The sequence below is a fragment of the Xiphias gladius genome, chromosome 15 (genome assembly GCF_016859285.1).
Source record: "Xiphias gladius isolate SHS-SW01 ecotype Sanya breed wild chromosome 15, ASM1685928v1, whole genome shotgun sequence".
Classification (NCBI taxonomy): domain Eukaryota; kingdom Metazoa; phylum Chordata; class Actinopteri; order Istiophoriformes; family Xiphiidae; genus Xiphias; species Xiphias gladius.
Window position 1 is genome coordinate 10,483,576 of NC_053414.1, and position 23,844 is coordinate 10,507,419.

A 23,844-nucleotide genomic window follows, 5' to 3' on the forward strand; every position below is an offset into this window, starting at 1 on the left:
TGAATAAAAAAGTGTGCGGGAAGTAGTACTGAATATTGAAAAGCGCACATTATGAAGATACCTAAATTTGACAGCCCGTGCTGAAAAAATGAACTGACTAAAAGCACATCACTACAGAGCAATATCTGACATTATTGAGGACAAGGACACTAAAGAATAGAAGGTAACTGAACAATTATACAACTAAAGAACCAGCAAAATAAACTCAGGTACAGTCGTGATTTTTTAATACCGTTATCCAAATAATAGCAGCTACGTGGGTGGATGATATTCTGTATTTTGTTTGTGGGGTGCCCCAGCATGTCAATTAATGCACCGGTTATGAGTTCTTTGGCATAAAAACGTTTGGCTTTGAAGCTACAACCTGCAGCTGTGAAATTCTAGCTATGTGACTGAAAATGGAGCGTCTAGCACCACAAAGCTGATTCACCTTGTTTGTATGTAGTGTGTCATGGATCGATGGGGTAATTTGATCAGCACTCAACTCTTTACTGAAAAAATTAAATTAGATATCACCGGTAAAAGCATGTGTTTTTCAGATATACTATACCCTCCAGTTTACCAAGAGATAAAATCATTGGCACTGCGGGGCATTCCACCCCTCCGGTGAGGAAAATGAGCATTGATTGGCTGGAAGAACATCCATTTCCCTTTAGACTTGTCCATAATTTACAGTCCTTATTCATTAATCACATCACTCACTTTATCCCTGAAACACTTTTCCCCCCCAACTTTGTTGCCCAGAAGAAATAATTTGCCCGCTGATATGTGAGGAAATAAATGAAGTTTATTTTTTCCACCTATCATCGCATAGAGTCAGAGTGTATCGATTTTTGTCTGTTGCATGTCATCTCTATGAGAAATAATTGCCCTCTCCAACTCTATTCCCCTGGCCTTCATTGTATATGTGGTACGGCTCACATCACATCGCAGACCCAGGCAATATTAGACAATTACATATTTTTTTAAACTCTAAAGCAAGCACTTTACTGCAGTACAGTAAATCATCAAGATAATGCCCTCAGTTTAAAATATCATCTGCTAATGTCTGTCTTAAAGGCATTATAAATGCAACATTTTACATACTCTGACCTTCATTTCATCCCATTGCTGTTTTCATTGATTGTTTAAGAAAGTTTGTCATGCAGTTTTAGGCAATTCCACACTTGGCTCAGACGAGTTCCATGATGAAAGTCACCTTTACACTTAATAGAGAAATCCTGAGTCAACTCAAAGTTTTGCGGTTTCTCACCACATGAAAATGTAAATATGTGGCCGCTGCTTTAATGATGAAGTAGAAGAAGCTGAAGTGACCACATCATACAGATAAGACAAAAAACAAACTCTAAATCGTAAATTTAGTAAGCAAAGCAGTCAAGGGTCATCTGTGTCAACAATGTGAAGGGGTTTAGCAATAATACAGTCTTGCAAAATTTGTGCCATTATTTCCTGAAAATCAAAGTAACAGTAAAAGACACTATTACACTGGTAAACAAACAAATGGGTCTCATATCTTTAACTTTGAGCACAGCCTGATTAACCTGCTAGGAGGTATAGGGGGAACAAAAACGAGCTGTCTGGCCCCTGTTAATCCCCCATTCCTCCTACTCTTTGTGTAATGTGGACAGTTTTGCTATGCTAAAATATTACCTGGGCCTGCATGTGTGGTAATTTAACTTAACACATTTAATTACTAATATGCCACGGACGAACAAGATGTTGCAAGATTGATTAAAACTGAAATAATAAAGGTCTTAAAACCAGATTAAGACACAGTGAGGTCTTGTAATGCTGTGGTAATAAAACAGGACCCAGTTTTTTTGTCACATTATTTATTTACCTTAATAGTAGATACTTCCAAACAATTTTTCAGTCAAGTTAGTACAAACTAGATTACACATATTAAGCCTGGAGCTTTAACGCCTCTGGAGTTCCAGGGCTCCAGGGCATTTACCTGTTCAATAATCCAGTCTTGTATTTAAGCGTGTTTTGATTCTGGAGTTGAGGGATTTGGGCTCATACGTAGAAAAAATTTTTTTTTTAATTAATTAATCTTTAATACATGATACCAATACGGAAAGCAGAGAGAGCCTTGCAGAGACAATAACTGGGAATTTAAATGAATCCTATTCACATCCTGATAGTGTGATATCCACAGACTGAGCTGCCGAGGTGCCAAAGGATTATTAAATGTTTGTCACTGCACAGAATTTGCCTCATTGTACTGGTTTTAAGGTTAAACATGCAGGTACTTTTGGTGTTTACGTACAATAAGAAGGGCATGTATCCGCACCTTTTGTCATAAATCAGGAGAATCCTAACAGAGAATCCTATGCCAGATTTCTACATACCATACATCAGTGACTAAACCTATTAAAGTTTTACATTTGCTACTTTGAACACCTGCATATGAGAATCTCTTGCTCCTTTACCATCAGTGCCTTGTCAGTTCGATAACATTGAGACGTAGATGATTTTATCTTCACTGAAGCAGAGCGCAGGAGTTGTCAAAACTGTCACTTACAGCGCCTTATATGGAATATCATAAATAGCAGTCATGACATGAGTTGACTTTGGTTGTTCAGTTATGGCTTTGGCAATATGTTGCTCGTGACGTAAAGGTAAAGAAAACAAGGACTGCTTATGGTAAAACAAAACGACAGTATATTATCAGTTCTCTTCCACAGTACCCCTGCACTCGGTTGAGTCTGCCTCTCGCAGCTGCAGGTGCATTAACTCAAGGTCACTTACTTCAAGCCCTCCGTGTCAACTCGTTTATCCATTTCAAGCCTGTTGTTACACCTCTCTTGGTGTATAGAATCCCATCAAGCAAACTGGCGCCACCACCCTTTCTAATTTTGTTCAATTTGAACTGGTATTTGCTGGGATGCCCTGTAAAATGTGTTCAATTTAAGGATATTATACTTTTATTAGAGATGGTGGGAGCATACAGAATTGAGAGATGGAGGGATAGTGGTGGCCTAGAGGTATCTTTATCTTGGTTATTTCATTTCTGAGAATTTTTTGTGTAATATCACACAGTTTTCCAATTAACATTGATGTAGAGGAATTCCTAAAATATGCTGCTCAATTGAAAATTTATGCAACTCAAGAGACAATGATTACTGTGGTGATAATGATTAGTTTATTACACATTCATAATCCCTAAAACATCATAAAAACACAAAAAAAAAAAACACACCAGAATGTGTCCCACTCAATCTTTATCCAAACGTATTTGAGGTCTTCTGGTAAAAGACAGTTAAAGATTGTGGTTACATATGTCTTACAATAATCAGAGATAGATTTTCAATTTAAATTTACAAATCAATGATAGTTTTTATTGGCAATCCCAATAAACTTCTGGATTTTTCGTTGGTTTGAACTCCCTGTTGTAGTTTACTGATTGGCTCTCAGTCAATTATACTGGTTTCTCTATTTCATTTGTCCATCTTATGGCCACACAGTCCATTTTTAGGTGAGTATGAGAAGTATAGATACTAGTGGACAGCAAAACTTCCGGCTATGGTCAATATTTTGGTTGAGAGAGAGTATTTTTATTTATCTCATAATCCTTACATTGCATAATCAAGCTACAGCTTAACTTTACACTGACTGGCATTTCACATTCATTTATTATTAGTGTACTAACAAGCTTATTTCCCAAAATCTGTCCCTTTTTTGTTAAGTTAAGAAAGAGAACACATCACTTTGCCTTTTAATCTATTTATGTTCTATTTAGGCCATATTACACAAGAGGCTCACCCACCCCTAAAACCACGCGTAGGGGTCTAAGGGTGGTATTTAAGGGAAACAGCAGTTAGGGTTTATTCTCGCTAAATGTGTGAGGGTAATATCAAGCTTCTCTAAAACTACTCAGCCATGCTCTGTAATTTTTACAGGAAGTGCAGCACCAGGCCAATCAGTGAGCTCAGAGAAAGTGGTTCTAATGGAAGAAAAGGAGACAGGCACACTCCCTCGGCAAGCCAATGTACAGGGTTGCTTTTGAGGATAATGATGGAAGCGGTGCCTTCAGACCTCCTGTATTTTGGCGAAAACAGGATCAGAAAGAGCATATGGATGGACAGCAGAAAAGTGGATGAAGCTGCAGTAGTGGCTGGAGAAGTTTCTGTGGATGTTTTGATACTGTTTTCCATCATGACAGCCACCTCTCAAGTCTACAGGGGATGAGTGTTTGATACTTGAAGGACAGATTGTGGGCGGAGTACCACTTTAAATTTGTTTGCGCACAGCATTTGTATGTTTCACTGGGTTTGTGCAACTACCAAGGCAATTAAAAAAGGCTGATAAAAAAGGCTTTGCTGGCTAGTGGAGATAAGCTCACACACCACTGCCATCATACAGCCATTTATCACTTTTTGGCTTCTTAAGCTGTCATTGCTTGTTACCAATCTGCTTCCTCCTTACATTTGAGTTTAAAAATATCCAAAACTCAACATTTGAAGATCTGAATTTTATCGCTGCTCTTCGTTTGTATCATTAAAAATCTGTCTTTATTTACATTCCCCTGATATCTACAAACACTTACCACCCTTTATGGTGGATAAAAAACATCTAGCAAGGAAGAAAGCAAAATAAAGCCTAAACATCAAGTAATAGAATTATATAAAATATTAAAATATGGAATACAGAAAAAGCACAGGCTTACTTATGAATTTATCCAAAGCCTCTTTTATGTTTACTCTTTACTTTTAATCATCCTCTTTTCTTTTACTGGCCACTGTCTGGTTTCCTAGTGTTCCCTACAGACTTGGTCAGAATTTATGCCTAATTACAACACACAATAAACTGAAGTAGACAGACAAGATTTCCATTACTTGTTCCGGAGCAAACTGAAATATGATGCAATGTGTTTGCTTTACAAGTTAGAAATTATTGACACAACCAAACATTATTACATGGGCTCATTTTGTAACTCATTAGCAATGGGTCATAGAATACCTGACATGAAAACCTTTTGTGTAAAAATTAATGTGTTTTGGACAGCAACATCTGTTGAGACTGCCGAGTGTAAGATGTTGGTGACAATTAGAAGAAGTGTTGTCTGGCAACACAATCTTAATTCAGATTTTAGATTCCATTTGGCCCTTCTGACTCTTATTATCATGATAACCTCACCCTTTGCCACCTTTCATGCTACTCTTCAACCAAAGCCATCGAGAATATTTAACACGTTTGAGTTACATCTCAACAGGACTGAGTCAAGTGAGCTAAAGACATCAATATCTAAGCATTCAGACCAGTAATAAAATGTGTAAGCACATATTCATACAACCCAGCAATGAGAAAACTGTGTTTGTGACATTGTAATATGAGCCATTTATAAAGTTTCTAGTTAGCACAGCTGAATGACAATACCACTCGGTTACTGTCAGCCACTTTCAGGCTGAAAGGCCACTGTTAATGTCAACATGTTAATGAGGCGTTACAAGAGCAGCCATGTGTACAAGCTCAAAGGATTGCAAACTGTCAGACAAAACAGCTGAGTCATGTTATGATCACATGGATATTGGCCTTTAAATTGGCCAGCAAATTAACTATAATTGAAAAGTTTTAACTCTGTACTCCATAACTGGGTTTTATTCAACCACACATTCAAGGATAACATTTAAAACCTAGAGAAAATATGGTTTTAAGTTAATTTACTTAACCGTAACAAAACATTGTTTTAATGAACAAATTCAGAATTTTTGCAGATGATGCCACCTTTTGCATAGCAGGTATACTGTACACAAAATGTTCACTTCAAGTAGATTTGGACAACATTAAGCAAGAGGTAAGTACAGACAGCCGACAAATTAAAGGAAAAACCAACATAAAGTGTCTTAGTAAGGTGTTGGGCCACCATGTGCCGCTAGGACAGCTTCAATGCGTTTTGGCATTGATCCTTCAAGTCTCTAGATCTCTACTGGAGGGATGAACACCATTCTTCCAAAAGATATTCCCTCATTTGGTGTTTTGTTGATGGTGGTGGAGAGCCTTTTTAACAAGTTAATCCAAAAATCTCCCATGGAGTCACATCATTTTCATACTCATCAAACCATTCAGTGACTCCAGGTGCCCTGTGTGGAGGCATCTCCATTTGCTATGTTTCTCCACCATTTTATTCAGGTTTTTCCTTTAATTTGTCACCTGTCTGTAGGTTCATTATTAGGTGCTGGCGGGCTCACTGAGGAGGAGACAAGATCATCTACATACTTTTAAATCCAGATCCTTGTTAGGTGGATAATCCACAGACCTCGCTTTCAGTGAAACTACTGTATATCAAAGAGACATTCCCTACGAAACCTGTTCACAGCATGTTTTGTGGAAAGACGATGCAAATAATTTTTTTTTAAATCTGGTTTTTCAATGTTGTGAGCACCTCAAACAAAATTCAATTCCCCTCCACTGAACTGTGGCTCTTGGAAACATCGACCCATCCATCAGCGCCAACCTCCTCACCACTTTGACTTTGTAGCTCTTTGCTTCTTTCATAATTACTACATCCAATGGAGGGCTTTGTCACTTGAAAGTGAACTATGGGTTGTAATAAACTGCTTGCACAAATGCCCTATGTGGTCGTTTTGTATGGGAGGACAGTCTCTAATAATCTTTGGCTTCTCACAACTTTTCATTGATTTTGAAGGTATGTAAACATGGTCACCATGGCCAAATGTCTGTCAGACACTGTTAACAGCAGGTTGCTCGTGCATTTGTGGATGTAGTATAGAGCAGCACTCCATTGTGCACTTGTACAACTGCAATTATTGTGACAATTAGACAAGAAATTAGCAATCAGAGGCAGCAGGAAAGGAGAGACCACAGGTAGCGAGAAACAAAACAACCAGCGTAAGACTCGAGTCCATTTGACACGTTCAGCGGGGAGCTCTACGGGAATCTGTGATGTTTGTCAGTGAAGGCTACAAATGTGTTTTTCTCATTCAACTATTTTCATGACAAAGGGAAACCAAGATGCTGGTATACATCCTTAAGTAAGTGATGAATGCCTTCACTGTAATCTGACACTGACTCTAACATTTGAGTAGGCAGATGACCTTACTTCAAGGTGTGTATGACAAGTGGGTGATTTGGTTTCCCTCATTAACTGTAACATGAAAATATAGTAAGGGTAGGAAATTTTTTCATGTAATGGTGTGTATGTGTGTTTAATATTTTATATATTTGATTTGAATGTATTGAACTAAGCCCACAAGAGATAACACATAAACCACATATCCAGTCATTGTCCCTGGGCTGAGTTTATCTGGACCAATTTTGCCAGAGGCTTAATCAAGGAGGCAATTTTATCTGTGTTCATTAGAGGATAATACTAGATTGATATTAACAAAGTAATAAAATGATTTTATATTATTGACTATGATTTTATAATTAATAAAATGATGATCACTCCGGTGGGTGTTAGGAATTTAAAGAGATTTTTTTATGGGTGCTGTGATGACATCACTCCTTTGGTAGCAAATCAAATTACATATACACAAGTTTGACAAGCAGCTGAGCTTTGTGTTTTTTGTCCTTGAAAGAAACATTTTTAGTCTCAGTTTGCCACATTTTCTCTGAGAGCTACAATCCCAAAACATTCAGCCATGATTGATTTACTTCACAACAACATGTAAGCAGTAGTGCTCTTAACAATCGTTGAGGTTTCCTACAGCCCACAACGGCTTATCCTGTGTGTTACCGGGTACAACTAATAATCATTCGGGGGCATTACTGTCTGTGTAATATTCACTTGTTTATCTGTCCCCATAGATCTGGATGAAATATTTTCTCCCAGCAAGAAATCTCATTGTTATTCTGTGAATGCACTGAGGCTTTGATGCATTCATGAGAGTCTTTACAGATAAGAATTCAGTTCCATTGTAACCCCACTTAATAGTTTTGAGAGGAAAGAAATGACATTTTAAAGAACATAAACGAATAAAAGATTTTTTTTTCCATGCTACTGGACCTGACAACCTCCAGAGTCTTTGTCTGGGTGATATACACGCTGCCTTTGCACAAAGGTCAAAACTGAAAAAAAGGTTACCTCTTAGCTTGTGTCAGTGGGCAATAGACTCAAAAACTGGCATGTTTATGATATAAGGTAAATTTTCAAAAGAAAAGGCCATATTTCAGTGTCAATGCAATGGAGTGTACTAAACAAAATGTGAGGTTTTGTTTGTGACAACATTGTGTTGAAGTACACTGCTTCTGGCACATGTTACTGTTGTTTGCTGCTTGTTGTTTAAAAATTTCCCTGTTGTGGAACATTGTCTTGACTTTGCTGATCGCTCCTCATGACCTTAAAAGCTTGGAAAGAAACAACCACCAAACAACGGTCAAAGAAGCTATAGTGTGAACTACTAAAATAAGGCTGTAGTGAGTTCATAAGTGCAGATTTTTAAAAAAAAAATGAATTCTGAATTTGAATGGGGTGGGGGCAGTGAGGTAATATCAAATCAGCAGCTTTACAGTAGCTTTCTGGACCAAAGATAACCTGACCTAAGATCAGAGTTGCAGTAATGAGTTACTGCATAACAGCATTCATTATTAGGAATTATTCAGGATGTAATCCACATTGTTTAGCAAACCAAGTATTATCTGTTCAATTATACATGTTGTGCTGCACCTCTTAGGATATTTAAAGCTTCACTAATCAATATTTTACATCAACAATGGATCAAATGACATGTAATGTTAAAAGAGGTCACATACTGTAGTGACAAACCCACAGAGTTTGATCTCGCTCTACACACTCCACAGAGCATTTTAGCACCTTTCAGCTCTTTGTTTTGGTTTTCCAGCCTCCTCTTACCAACCCTGTCTCTAGGTGCAGCAGGCAGCTGTTTGAAGTAAACAAACTCTTGTAAACCCACTGCACACTTCCTGCCCAGCACCAAATAGACAAGAAGTCCAGCAACGTAAACGATCATACAATTAATTTGTTTCCCACCCTCTGGTACAACCTATAGAAACGTCTCCCAAATTAGCGCCCCAATGGCGGCAGGAGATATGTCACGGATTAACTGTTAATATTCACTGTTGAGAAATAAATAATTAAGCCTTTTATGATGGAACAATCCTATAGTGAAGGTAGGGTTATGTCTAGGGACAAAAGGAACTTGGTAGGTTTAAGGAAAGATCACGGTTTTGGGGTATTTGCTGAAAAGACCGATACAGTCTCAAAAAAAACACTAGATGTCACTTAACAATAACACATAACTATGGTTCATAATAAGTTGCTTGCAAAAATGACTTATTGGGTTTTTTTTTTTGGGAGGACAGTCTCTAAATGACAAACAAAGAGACTAACTGATGAAAGATTTTTTCCATTTGTTCCCTAGTAAATAAAAAAATAAAGAAACAAACAAACAAAAAAAAAACAACCAATCAAACAACAACAAAAAAGCAGTTGATGCAGCCTTAAAGATCATTGCTTGCTTGACAAGGTGACCGAGCTTTGTGTTTTTTACCCTTGAACAAAGCATTGTTACTCTCAATTTGCCACATTTTCTCTGACAGCTAAAACACAACATTTAACGGCAAACTGCACCATGATTTGTGAGTATAGCTTCATCCATAATTGATTTGCCTCACCATAACACGTAAACAGCATTGCTTTAAACACACCTTCTGGTTAAACACTTGTTAGTCAATTATGAATACATTTGTTTTAAATATTATATAAACATTATAAGGCCTATTATATAATATTTGAGCCCTTATGAAGTTGCAACAAATGTTTAGAATTTTTACAAGCGTATCAGAGGGTATTTGGGTAGTGAATAAATGCTGTATTTCTTCTGTTTAATAAAACAGTGTACTTAGAAATAGACCACCCTTTGGTCAGTGTATTAGTAACAGATTTGATGACTATACTCCACTATTAAATTCAGGCTAATAAGAAAAGCATTGACTCAATGACCAATGCAACATTTGTGCTCCCAACTGATTAGCTATGCTATTGAGAAGCAAATATACAGCTTATTAGAAAAGTGTTATGTCCTCAGCATACAATACAGAGGAATACGAAAAATATGCACTTAACCTTCATCTCAAATTTTGCCTCTGTACTCAAGGTATATCAACACAGAAACATCGTAGGTCTTTTACAACCTTTGCTTGTATCTTCTAGGACATCACGTTTGACATTATAGTAACGCCAATTCCAAAATAAAAGTAAGCAAGGTTAAATAATTGATGAATATTTGGAATGAGTACCTGCAAGCTAAAGATACATCAGATGATAATGTTACAGGCAAGAATAAATCATGGAGATACAATTATTGAACGTTTCTCCCAGACCCACAGGAACACCGTGCAGATTTTATGTGACACTCAAGAAATGCCATTTTGGTTTCATAGCCATATCTTTTCTACAGCATGTTTGAGTCTCAAAAATCTGCACGGTGTTCCTGTTGGTCTGGAATAAGCCTTATGATTCAGTCAGCCCAATTCTTCTCAAGAATATGTGAGAGAAATATTACCCATTAGGAACTTGTTGTAAACTTGTTGACCAAGCTTGTTAATTACTATCAGTTATGTTTAAGCGTCTGATTGATTGTAATGGAGAAGCTTATATGCATTAAACAAAAACACACAAAGAGGTGGAAAGATGTTTTCACAATATATTTCTGATTTCTAACCATTTGCCATGCTCCTCAATAATGATCAGCGAATCACCTTTTATGTGCCAGTAATATTTCCTCATTTAATTCTAAAAATTGATTGGCATCAAATATTGTAATTTGTGAAAATATTCTTGTACATTTTTTAGCCTCTTCAATTAATTTCACTGATCCAATTAATTTAACTGCAGCAAAGCGACACATTACTTGTCATGCAGCAAGGTTATCATTATACTGCAGATATTAACAAATCAAACTTTGGTGGCAGACTTTCGATGTTATATTCATATGCATTCATTAGAGCTCTTACTTGGGGGGGGGTTCATACAAAAATACAACAAACTTGAGCCTTGGTTTGGCTCCTGCTTCTAAAATGAGCTGATGTTTAAATCAATGGGCTTCAACTAACTGTGTAAATGGTCTGTTTTTGCCTGGATCTCCCGTCATTAAATTCAATTCTCTGCTTATGAGAATCAGACGGATTCCCTCGCCGAATAAAAGCTAACTATCTTAAGATATTCAGGTCCTTGTCTCTTGGTGTCTCTCGCTCTCTCTCCCTCTCTGGCCATCCACACAGATCAATTACAATCCAGGTTAAATGAGGAGGCATGGGACGCAACTTAATGTGAATTTGTTTTTGCTGCTCGGCCAGTAATTAGTTTGTTAAGGCAGAACAAAATGAGCATGTCTCAGGAAATGTAAAATTGAATATTAATTAAATTACAAGTGGAAATGATGCTTGAATGCTAAGAGCAGGCGTCAGACTGTGGCTGTTAATCTGTTGGTGTGTTTTAAAATGGAAAGAGTTTAATTTCTGGTTACTTATGACTAAGTCATGCAAAAAGTTTTATCTGCTTTTCTTATTTGGTTTGTTTTAAAATTGATAGTTAGTATCTCCGCTTGAAATGTCGCTGAAGTCACATTCCTGCTTCGTGGCTTATATTCATGATGTGTTGCAGACTGTGACTTCGATGTGTCAGATGCACAGAGGCAACCAGGTAATGAGATGTAGATATCCCACGCACCAATTTCAAACCCCATGTTCTCATCCGATGGCTGCCTGTCACTTCAGGAGCAATGGCACACTGCATCAGTAACGTGGAAGCGCAGAGACAGAGTCCGTGACACAGAACACAGAGGGAGAAGACAGGGGCAGGAGGGTAACAAGTGCTGGGGAAACACTGGAAAAAGCCACCAAAATAAACACAGGCATGGAAACACTGAGTGGGGCGAGACTGCCATCAGGGCTGAATGATTTGGAGGTAGAGCATCATAGGCAGATAGTGAAATGTGTATGTGGTCAAATTGTGCGAACTCTGTGTTGGTGCTTTATATGAAAAGGAGCTCAGTATTGTGTAAGCACAGAGTGAAAGAGAGGACTCGATGAATAATTCAGTGTCCTCACTCTGCTCAACATGCACTGGCTGTTTACAATGACTGTGAATGTGTGAGTGAGTGAGAGTGGTGAAAGAGAAGACACTTGCCTAATCATGCATATGATTATCTTTGTGTTTGTTTGAATTTAAATGTTTAAGATCAGATAAACCCATCCCTCCACGGGAAATTTATGTGAGCTTACTATATCAGTGTTGCTGGTAAGAGGAACATCAAACCAAGATTTGATAGATTCATATTAAAAATATGATCCAAGATTTACTCTGTTTATTGTAGGCCTTCAAATTGATACCTGTACATTTTTTTTAGCAGCCTAACCTGTATTTGATGGCTCTGAAACACTTGCCTGAGGGGAGAAGCTGCTATTCGGGTTTGAGGGTATGAGACGGGTCAGAGATTATTTTCTGAGCCAGCCTGCAGCCTGACCGGTGACACCACATGGCCTGAAGGGCCTTACCCCTGCAACCGTCAGAACTATCTTCTCTAGCTGACACCTTCTTGTCCTTTTTCAAGAAGTGGGACTCATGTGGATTGACATGATGGTTATGTATTGTAAGCCTGCTTCTATGTTCACACAAGGAGCGCTCTAACAAGGCTCTGCAGACTTAGGCACTCAACACAAATTTACAAACTATTTACAATTTGCAACTACCCAAGGGTGGCACAGAAGCCATGTGGATAGTATAGCCTCACAGCTAGATGTGCTGGGTTTGATTTTGCCAGCCTGTTGGGGCCTATTTGTGTGGAGTTACATACTGCCCGTATGACTTACATTCGCTTTACATATACTCTAGTTTCTCAGAGGTTACACACTAGCAATGCACAGGTGCTATTCTCATTTCAAATATGTACGCATTACCATTCTTCTGTTTACACCTACATTGCTGGGAAAGATAAGGCCCTGTGTTTGCACATTGAATACTGAACACATTTATAAGGGAAAATACAACTCCACCTCACCAATGTTGATAGTGTTCAGTATAAGAATATATGAATTATGAACAAGTACAGTAGTACGTTGACACCATACAGCACATGTATCGTTTTGAGCCTCTCAGCACCAGTGATATAATAATAAAACAACAATAAGCAATAATATCAATACCCAAAGTCTGTAAAGTGCTTGAGAAAAACAATAAGCACAAAAGACAATAAATCTTTGCAAAGAAATATCTTTCTGTGTGGAGTTTGTATGTTCTCAACAGGTTCTCAATGGATGGAGGGATGGATCTTCTCTGCCTCGCTGCCTCCCGGCGGTAAAAAACATCAACACGTTTGGTCTTTGCAAACAGAATTGATGAATATGTTTATTTGGATATAGAGCGGGGAGGTGAGATCCGATCACAAGTAGTCACTCAAGATGCATGTGGAGACGCATTCAAATGCCAGGTTTGAACTGATGTACTTAGAACTGTCCACTGGTGATCGGATCACCCAAGATGCATGTTAATGCCAAGTCTCAACAGGGCCTTAGTGAAAAGTAGAACTGGAAGGTGACTCATTAGAGGACTCCCCCTGTGATGGAGATCTAGGGTCACATTATATAACCATTATTCTATTTCACACAGTCTTCACCCTCTGATAGGGTGAGATAAGTGCAACCCCTGCTGTGACATTGACAAGCCAGCATAACCTTAAGACGTGTAATATGTCACGCCAGAACAAAGCACCACTCTCAGCCTAACCGGACGCACAAGCAGAAGGCGGAAAAGGGTGAGCGGTGCAGCACTGTGTGACAAAATATCCACTGTGTCTGCTTCTGTGGTCAGCAGGTGAGAGAAAACAAAGCAACACCAAACTGCTAGGGAGAAGGTTGGGGGCGCGACACCACCAATACATATTGAATGTAACCAAGCCCAGGATTACAGGTTGAAAACAGAGGTGGAAAAAAGGCAGAAAGAGAGAGGTGGGGCACGAATCATCTACCCAGACTGCTAAACAGGAGGTGGAGAATCATGCTACTAACACATGACAGTAGTGGAGGACTATTGCACTGTGGTGTCCCACACCTACAGCTGCTAAGGTGACAAGTACACCATGACTGAAGTGGACTGCACAGTGATCTCTTCCGTATACAGTAAAGGTCTGGACTCAGAGACCTGAAAACAGTACCAGACAATCAGTGTAGTCCGCTACCCCTTGCTCAGTCTTTATGCTAAGCAGATGAGTACAGGAAGGAGGTCAGCAAGTCAGCAAATACAGGTCTAGAAACTGCCAACACTGCAAAAGCTTTTTTTTATTGCTGAAATGTTGGACAAAACTACATTTTGCAATGTTCCTCGCCAGCAGAAACATGACCTGACAAGCTTTTTGTATGTATCTCAACATAAAAATAATTGTAAAAAATTAATCTTCTTAGTTTAGCTTTGACCAGCATATCTATCTGAGACTAAGATGACATTGCTACAACAGTCAAGACATGTCTGTGGGGGCACGAAACAAGAGCGTTCAGATGACCAAAGTTTGGCCACTTTAGTTGAAGGTGAAATTTACAGTGAACGCATCTGAAATGTTGGTGATAATTTTTTTCTTCCACAGGAAAACTGTGTTTATGCAAAATTATGGTAAATATAGGTCAAAATGAGCCAGGAAGTCAGGGAACTGAACTACTGCAACTGACATTTTGGGTAATAACTTTACCATATGTCTTTCTTTACCTTCCAAATCACTGTGGCTAACCTGGGTGTTTGCTTAAACAGCAATGCCGCGTACTTCCCAGATCTCAACAATTGACTTGGAAAGTACAATATTATTATAACCGACAGATAGATAGATAGATAACTGCCAAAACTGGGAAAATGAGACCCAGGTTGTTAGTAACCAGAATTTCCCTCCGAGGTTTGCAGTCAAATTAATGGAAATGGACTTAAACTGCTTATTTACTGTGGCATGTTTGCACACTGTTAAAGGCCCTGCACGCCCACGGAGGAGTTTTTGATTACTCTGACGGATTAGACCTCTAGTCAGGTTAAAGTTGGTTGGAGCTATGCTAGAAATGATGTGATGTCTATGAACTAACAACAGTAATAATGCTGTAACAATATGGAGAGACATCATGTTTTTATTTGAAAACGTTCTTATTTTGAATGTCAAGTTTTATGTCCTTAAATGCAAATGGTCTCAAAGAAAACCCAGTATGCATCACTTCGAGAAAGAGATGACAGAATACTTTGAAGCACTACATTTATAAACAATTCAGAAAGCCATCTGGACTCTGGTTATTTTCTGTACAACACCTTGAGAGGCTCTTCTTAGTTAAAATATTAATACAACCCCTCTCTTTTTTATTGCGTAGTGTGATTTAGTATGTATCGCATAAAGTTGAGGGGAACAAATCTTAACAGTGTAAATCATCCCACCCCGATAGGTGCAACAAAAAACTTACAGGAGAGGGAAGAAGCTAGTAATTCATGCACAGCCCGGACCCGCCCACGCATTCTTGAAAAGATGTCTAATCAGGCAACATGAGTGAAACCTCCTGTTTGGGTGGATAAATGGCGTACGGGGGTTCAAAACACTATGTAGTGACTTAATGTTCAGCACCGACTTGTTCTAAAATTTATCACACATTGTTTGGAAACTATTCTGCCGCCCAATTAATATACTAATCTCCTGAGCTCCAGGGGACAAAGGATGGAAAAACAAGGATATACACAGTGACTCTGAAGAGGAGAGGCAAATAAAAACATCATACAGTAAAATGTTTCTGTTGTCAGTGAATCCCAATCATATACAGGGCGTTGTGTCTGTCATGTCTGCATTTATTTGGTTACACCATCTTTGTTCCTCAGATAAGCTGAAGCCTCTCAGTCTATTCCTCTGGGTATCTCTTCTGCACTCTATTTACTCTAAAACCACAGTTTGTCATAGCAACATTGTTAAGAGTTTCTCTCTCTGCCTGTGTGGATTGATTCAGCTCTAACCTGCTACGTCTTTTCAGCAGGCTTTTATGAAGCTATACACAGTAGCTGCAACTCCACATTATAGAGTTGTGGAGGGATTCATTAGCTGATTCCCCAAAGAGAAACACTGCAAGAATGTCAGCTCATACCTCTATTCTAGCTCTTCTTACAAAGCCACTAGAGAAGCCCACACAACTATGTTTCTTTGGTTTTTTTTTTGTTTGTTTATATGGGTTGGTTTTTTTTTGACAGGATGTCAACACTGCACTTTTGTGTTGAGCAAAGCTCTTGAAGAAGCTGTTATAGAGAGATCAAAGCAATATCACTTACATAAAATTCTTGTTTTGTGTTTTCATGATACGTGTTCCTTTTTCAGATATATATATAGATATATAGATATATATAATTTTATATATATCTATATATCAATGTATATATATGTATCACACTTTGGGGCTCTATGCATTGGCAGAGGTGCTAATGTAGTCTGGCACAAGTAATTTTGTTTTGCTCTTGTGCCTGTTTTATAATTGCTACAAGGGAGCTCCATTGCACGGTTGTGGGTGGAGTGGGGCAACTGAGTTCATGTATATGCAGGTGAGGTGGCGCGGTGCAATTGTGGTATGAAATTGTGCTTGCATTTTGACTGTTCAGACCACCCTGATGGCAAACAGAAATGGAATTTCAGTGGTTTTAGTTGTCGGCGCCACACACACAGACCTCTTTAAGTTGTAGTGGTAGCCTCCCATTGGCAGCTGAAATGTGTTTGTGTGCACCTTTATGCACCGTAAACATTATGAAGGGAATTTCGGTGTCTCAACTTAATCGAGGGTCCCTGTCTCCTAGAACTTATGTTTATATGCAACTAAACTGCGACACAAACATGTTTTGTAGGAAACATAATCGCTAGATGGCTTATGGTTAGAAGTAGCTTTTTTTTTTTAACTGAATGAAGTGGCATGTCTTTTAACGGCAGTACATTCAACCAGGAGGTGGATGGGGTTTATGGCGGACACACAAAGTGTACCACTGTCACACCAGCGAACGGTTCACGACCAGAGTCCTGTCTGTGGTCAGGTTCAGGCAACAAAAGCGTTTTGGTTACGTTTAGTGAAAGATCATGATTTTGGTCAAATAAAAATAAACACATTGTGGCTGAAGTCACTGTAAACTTGTTCAACCAGACCACGATCTTGCCCTGACATTCACCAAGTTCTGTGAGTATCTGAACATAACCATAACATTTTTAATAATGCTGTTATCACTACAAGTTGATATTGTAGTTGATTTCGGTGGAAAACAAATACGTTGTCTGTGAACATTTTTCTGTTAAGTTCAGTAATCACCATATGTGAAATTTGTCAGATACTTGAATTAACAACATGTCCTCATTACCTTTATAAAAGGTGTATTTTGGTTGCTTTTCTGTTTCCTACAAAACGTATTTGCTGTTGGACTGTAGTTGTACAGAAATGGAATTTGTTGGTGAGTTGTAAAAAAGGACATCATGTGCCTTTGGACACCGGCTGGACCACTGTATATTAATATCTGAGGTGCTGTGTATTAATATTTGGGATTCTGTGTGTTTGCATACATTTTCTTTCTGTAAAAGCTGGGCTGGATTCTTCTCGATGACCATTAGAAAAATGTTTTCTGCTTAAAAATGGGATTAACCATGATCATATATATGGAAACAGACGCAGATTCTAAAAAGTCCATACCCAGATTTCCTCTATGTAATGGACTGAAAAAGGGGTACATGTTTAATTATATTAATGGTCATCAGGGTAATTGAAAAAAGGGCACAAAGTGCAAAATTCATCGAAAAACACGGTTTCTCAAGTATTATTGTGTTGTTTTGTTTTTTTAAAAATACAGTAGGTACAAGACAATTTTCTGTACTATATTTTACTCAGTTTAAAAGAGCACTCCATCAATTTTAGCATTACCCTCCTATAACATTATGTTATAGTGTATATTCCATGCATTCTCCTTCCATCAAAAACCTGCTGCTTTCATCCACAATGCAGCTCCGCCGACAGTTTGGTTGGAGATTTAGTAGCAGCTAACGTGGCCTTGAGACACTAGCCTCAGGCAGAGATGAGGAGCAGGCTACAGAGGTCTGGAAAGTTCACTTTTTTCTAAGTCCACAAGCCCAGCCTTTCGTGATTTTCAAACGTGTGGTCTCAAGTTATGTCACTTGAGGAAATTTATTTGATTTTACGTTGCTCTCTCTTTTTTTTTTTTTTTTTTTACATATGCATTCGTACAGATTTTGTTGAATAAAATTAGTGCACTTCCTCTTAAAGATTAAAAAAAAAAAGAAATATAAAAAAACAAAACACTAAAAAGTAAAATAAGAGGATTTTGTGTCTTTGGTGAGGTTGTTTTAGAGAGAGTGAGTATTTCTCATAGTCTGCCTCAAGGTTCAGTTCTTGGCCTAATTTTTTTCTGCCTGCCATTAAGGTGTATAATTTGTAAATGTTTCCGCTGTTAGGTTTATGACAGACAGCCCCACATTTCTGCTTCATCTGACAATGTGAACCCTGCTGACAACCTTGAAAACTGCATTTCAGATGATCACAGAAAAGGTTCTACAAAAGTCTCTACAGTTACAAGAAGAGAAAATCTCAGTTTCCGGTTCTGGATTGAGCAGGTAGATTGGAGTCCATGGCTATCTACAATGGGAGATATGCATTCCACAGTTACACAAATCTGACAAGGTGCTGCTCAAAGCAGTCTTCCATGAAATATGTTTGTTTGTAGATTTGCAAGTGAGATTAATGGAAAAAAAAATCCAGGATTTTCTCATTTGATATCCTGTCACTCTGCAGACTGGTATACACAATATTTTGGATATACTTACAAGATGTTGGTTTCACAAGCAACAATTAATATTGGTATCCCTCATGATCAACTGTAAAACTGCTTTGGTTTTTTATTCTGAAGTAATTCCAGTTATGCATGATGCACTTCAACTGCTGCTGAAAGGCACTTCTTTTAAAACTCTGTTGTAATCCAAGACTGCTAATATATACCATTCTCTTTGTAAGGCCAACAAATTAGTGCACAGAGAAAAAAAAAAAAATCCATTGTACAAATTTTTCTCCTACTGGGATGCAAAGTACTGGGGTGTTTACGATTTTCATTGCCTTACAGTTCAAACATGCCAGACCAAATGGACATGTATCAGCAAACTTATATTTTAGTTCTTATACCAGCACCTCCTTGTTTTAAAATGAAAGTCTCTCTAATTGTAAACAAAAAAAACAAAAAAACCCAAGTTTTAGAATCTTAGTTCAGTGATAAAATGCCAGTAAAGCACAATACTCCTCCTGTCTTCACTTACTGAGCTCCTGAATAAACTGTCAGCGGAGGTGACAACCTCACTGGTCAGCAGAAGTGGCAGGAGCAGAGTAATCACCACTGTCTGGTATTGCTCCTCATTTGTGTGGCCGACCGTGGAAGTGACTCAAAGTTCAGCACTGGGCTGAGAAGACCAAACCTTGACCTTAACTCCAACCTCCCTCTCTGTCAACACGAGTATCCCCATTACACCAATCTGTTCAGTTCCTTGTATTGCTACCCAGTGGTTAGCTTGGGCGCATCCCCTCCTGTCTGATTAGTTTAAATTTTGGGAATATATTGCTTTCTTTCTGAGCCAGTTAGAAGTAAGTACAGAACTTCCAGACTAGACAGACGACCATATTAGCTTTTTCCCCGAGCTTTCAGTCTTTATGCTAAGCAAATCTAATCACCTCCCAGCTCTAGCTTTGTACTTATCGCAAATGAAGAAACATGAGAGTGGTAATAATCTTCTCATCTGATTCTGGTAAAGAAAGCAAATGAGTGTATTTCCCAAAATTTTGAACTATTACTTTGAACTTGCACTTAAACACATGGCTAAGTCTACAGCTGATTACAGATGCATGCCTGCCACTCTGCTCCTGAGAGAGAGAAAATTAGTCGGTAGTCTGTCTTCTGAATCCAAGAAGCTTCATGGAAGGACAAACAAAGCGAACTACACTGTCATCTTCACACCACTGTGTATCAGAGATATCACATTACCTTTTCACCCCTTTGGGCAAAAATTTGTAATTTATTTTACACTGAATCACTGTAAACATGACCATAAGTTTTCATATTTTCCACACATTTTATGAATAAAAGGGGGGACAGTCAAATTACGATCCAAAGTTATGTCATTAAACACCTCTTACTTTAGTGTTGCAGAAAAAGATTTTCTGAATTCACAGTTATGTGTGTACATGACAGAAAATTGATGCTCTGACCTAAAGCTACTCTGAAGATAGTGCAACAAGGTAAGCACCGGTCGTTGTATCACCCAAAATTATAAGAACATAATATTAGACAAAGATCCCGATATGAGTACACTCACAATGTTTTTTTAACTGCAAAATAATTACATAAGAGAAAAAAAGACAAAAAAAAGAAAAGAAAGAAAGAAATAGATGAAGACAGATAAAAAGTGGAAGCTGAGATGGAAATTATTCAATTGAAAGGGGTCAATGTGGGGTAATGCTTGAAGAGAGGGCTCCTCATTCTGAGATGTAAGATAGGGAGTGACTGCTGTTCTGATTAGAGTGAGGAGGATTGTTACAGCACTAAGGTACAGGAGGGAGAAGAGTAATCATTGGTGACAGAGTAGAAAGTACTGGCTGTTTGTAGGGCTGGATAATTGCCTGGGGACAGATCCCTTACCAGCTTTTAACACAAACAAAGGCACTTTGAAGTGCAGCAAACATGTAGTAACAAGACCAAGGTCCAGTTTGTGGTTTCAACTTGCCCTCAAACGGATGTGGACTGCGGACACAGACTGCAGAGACAGACGGCGCACTTCTGTTCATACTACCTTCAGGGGGATGCTTACGTGGACACATTCCACACGTGCACTAGAAAATACGATAGTGATCTCCTGACAGAAAGAAGACGTTCTCCTTGGTTGTTGGACCCAAGCGGACGCGGAAACCGTGAATTGGCCTTAAGAGTGAGGCGGCGCCTAGGCACAGCACTGCTTTGAGCTAAATGCTAATATGCAAGCATGCTCACAAAAACAATGTTAACATGCTGATGTTTAGCATGTATGATGTGTACCTTTCTTACCATTTTAGTTAAACGAGTTAGCGTGCTAACATTTGTTAATTAGCACTATGCACAAAGTACAGCTGAGAATGATGGGAATGTCATTAGCTTTGCAGATATTTGGTCATAAACCAATGAACCAATGGATAAATTAAAAATTTGACCTGATGGTGGCACTAAATAAAAGTCAGGGGATCATCAAAATTATTACAGTTGACATGTAATCATATCGTCTAGGAACCTTTAATGTCTGAACTAAATTTCATGGTAGTCCGTTCAATGATTGTCAGGAAATTTCACTCAAAAACACAAATATCAACCTCATAGTGGTGCTAGATGTAAAGTCAGTGGATCACCAAAGTCAGTAGGCTTAGTCATCTGGGGACCATGAATGTTTGTCCAAAAATTCAAATAGTTGTTGACACATTTCATTCTGGTTCAAAATGGTGGACAGACTGTGGGGCTGCACGACTAGTGTGGCCGAAAAAGAAAGATTTGTCCATGAATGCTCAATGTACTGTATAATCCTCAAATGTTGCAATGGAGCTTCTTATGATTGACATAAGTGTTGCTCACAAAAATTCACATGTTGACTTGATATTCTAATGTCATTCATTATAAATGTGAAGTGTGTTTTTGTAAACTTGTGTATGTGGACTGTGTTATACCTTTTAAAGCTATTCAGTTCTGTTCTATTCTAAAAATAAGAAAAAACTGCTATAGCCAACCATATACCTGTCAGCAGCCAGTTATCCTATAGCTAATGTATACAGTCACAATAGCAGCTAGAGCCTGACCATCCACATACCTCCATCAGTTTCACTATCTGTAATTGGTTTGGAAACTGATTTAATTGTCTGGACATGTGCTTCACAAGCTGGGCAGATACTGCTCTATGTCTGGTTATTGTATCCCCTGCCTGCTGGAATATACTGCATTAGTATCACTACATTATTTCACCAGAATTTCATTAGTTCATCGACATTCACCACCAGTTTTTCTATTTAATTGGATATCATGCACTCCATCCTCCCCACTCAATACTCATGATGGCAAACACACCTTAAGACACACTGACAAATTTATATTCCAGTAAGTCAGTGTCAAAGAGAACGGATGTTAATGAAATTGCCGTCAGTTCCTCATCAGGAATGTTCTCGACAGAATCTCCCCTGATGAGTTTTAGATGGGTTTGTAATGGCCTTTGACACACCTCTTTTCTGTCAGCAGGTTGTTAGGTTTTGGCAGTAGAAATTATATTAAAAAAATGAAGATGTACTGTACATTGTGCAACAGCCAAGTGAATGATAGAAATGTTTTAACTGTGTGTGAATATAATAAATTGCTGTAGTCCAACAGTACAGCATGAAAATATGCTTAAAATGCAATGTTCCCTGCGTGCGTTTTGAACACCTAATCACGGGCAGAAACACAGCAGAATGTGTTACATAACGTAGTATTTTCATATGCGGAGCAGGTGATCATCAAAAATTAAAAATGTGCGTGAGATATTCTTCAATAAAATCCACTGTAATTATGACATTTATATCTTTCACAGGATGCACAGTTCAGCAATCTATATGTTGAAAAAAAGAAACCTCGTTCTAATTTATGGACAGCGCTAACTGTCAAAAGAGGTGCTGATAAGTGAATACACTGCTAGAAATAGTTATATTACTCATACAAGCTCTCAATCCACCTTGATTTACTCTTCTAGAGGCAGTCTACAGGCAGGTAAAGTTATTTCCTAAAGATGACTCATTATTGCGTTTCAGAAATTTAGTTGTTTCTAAATCATCCATCCAGCCATTATTTACACCTCCCCTTGTCCTGTTCAGGGACACCAAGGCCTGGTGCTATTGGAGAGCACATTATGGCAAGAGACAGGCTACCAGTCTATCACTGTCTAAACACACGAACAAACAACCATTCACGCTCACATTCACATGTACAGGCAATTTGGCGTTTCCACTTCATCCGAACTTTACGTATTTGGACAATGGGAGAAAACAGGGAGGTAACCTACTCATGCATAAGAGAACCAGAAAAACAACAAACAGAAAGCGCATCGCCAGTCAGTGGGTTTGAAGCCAGGACCTTCTTGCTGTGAGCAGCAGTATAATTTCGAACTTTGAACATGCATCACCACACAGAGAGGTATTTCTATGCTAAGATTTATTGCCTTTTGAGCTGTTTTTTGTTTTTCTAAAACACTTTACATGCTTTGTGTGATGACATTATCATTATTATTGCTGGGGAGCTCAAAATTATACATGTGTTGTAGGATGTGAGAATACTACTGTACTATACATTATTCACAGTCTCTTATATTCAGTGCTATTAACATTGGTGAGGTGGAGTTGAATTTTCCCTTAAATGAGTTCAGTATGTGATGTGCAAACACAGAGCCTTATCTTTTCCAGCAGCGTAGGCGAAATTAGAAGGATGTTAATGCATACATTTTTTCAATGAGAATACAAAGCTCTTTGGGACACCAGTGGAATGTACTGTGAATCATAACAGCCAGTATCACTTTTAATACACTCACTGTTACCTGTTCGGCTTTAAAACTCACCTTGCTGCTGTTAATATCATCAATTGACCACGTATCATGATCACGGAGAAAATTATTTACTGAGGCGATGAAGCTCCACATTGTCACTGTCATCTGGATAAGTATGACCCAACTCATGAATCTTTCCCAATAGAAGCATCTGTAACGATGTATATCTTCTGAGCAATTTTGATCATAAATGAGGAAAGTCATGGTGATAAATGGCTTACTAAAAAATTCTATTGATAAGCCTTTTCAA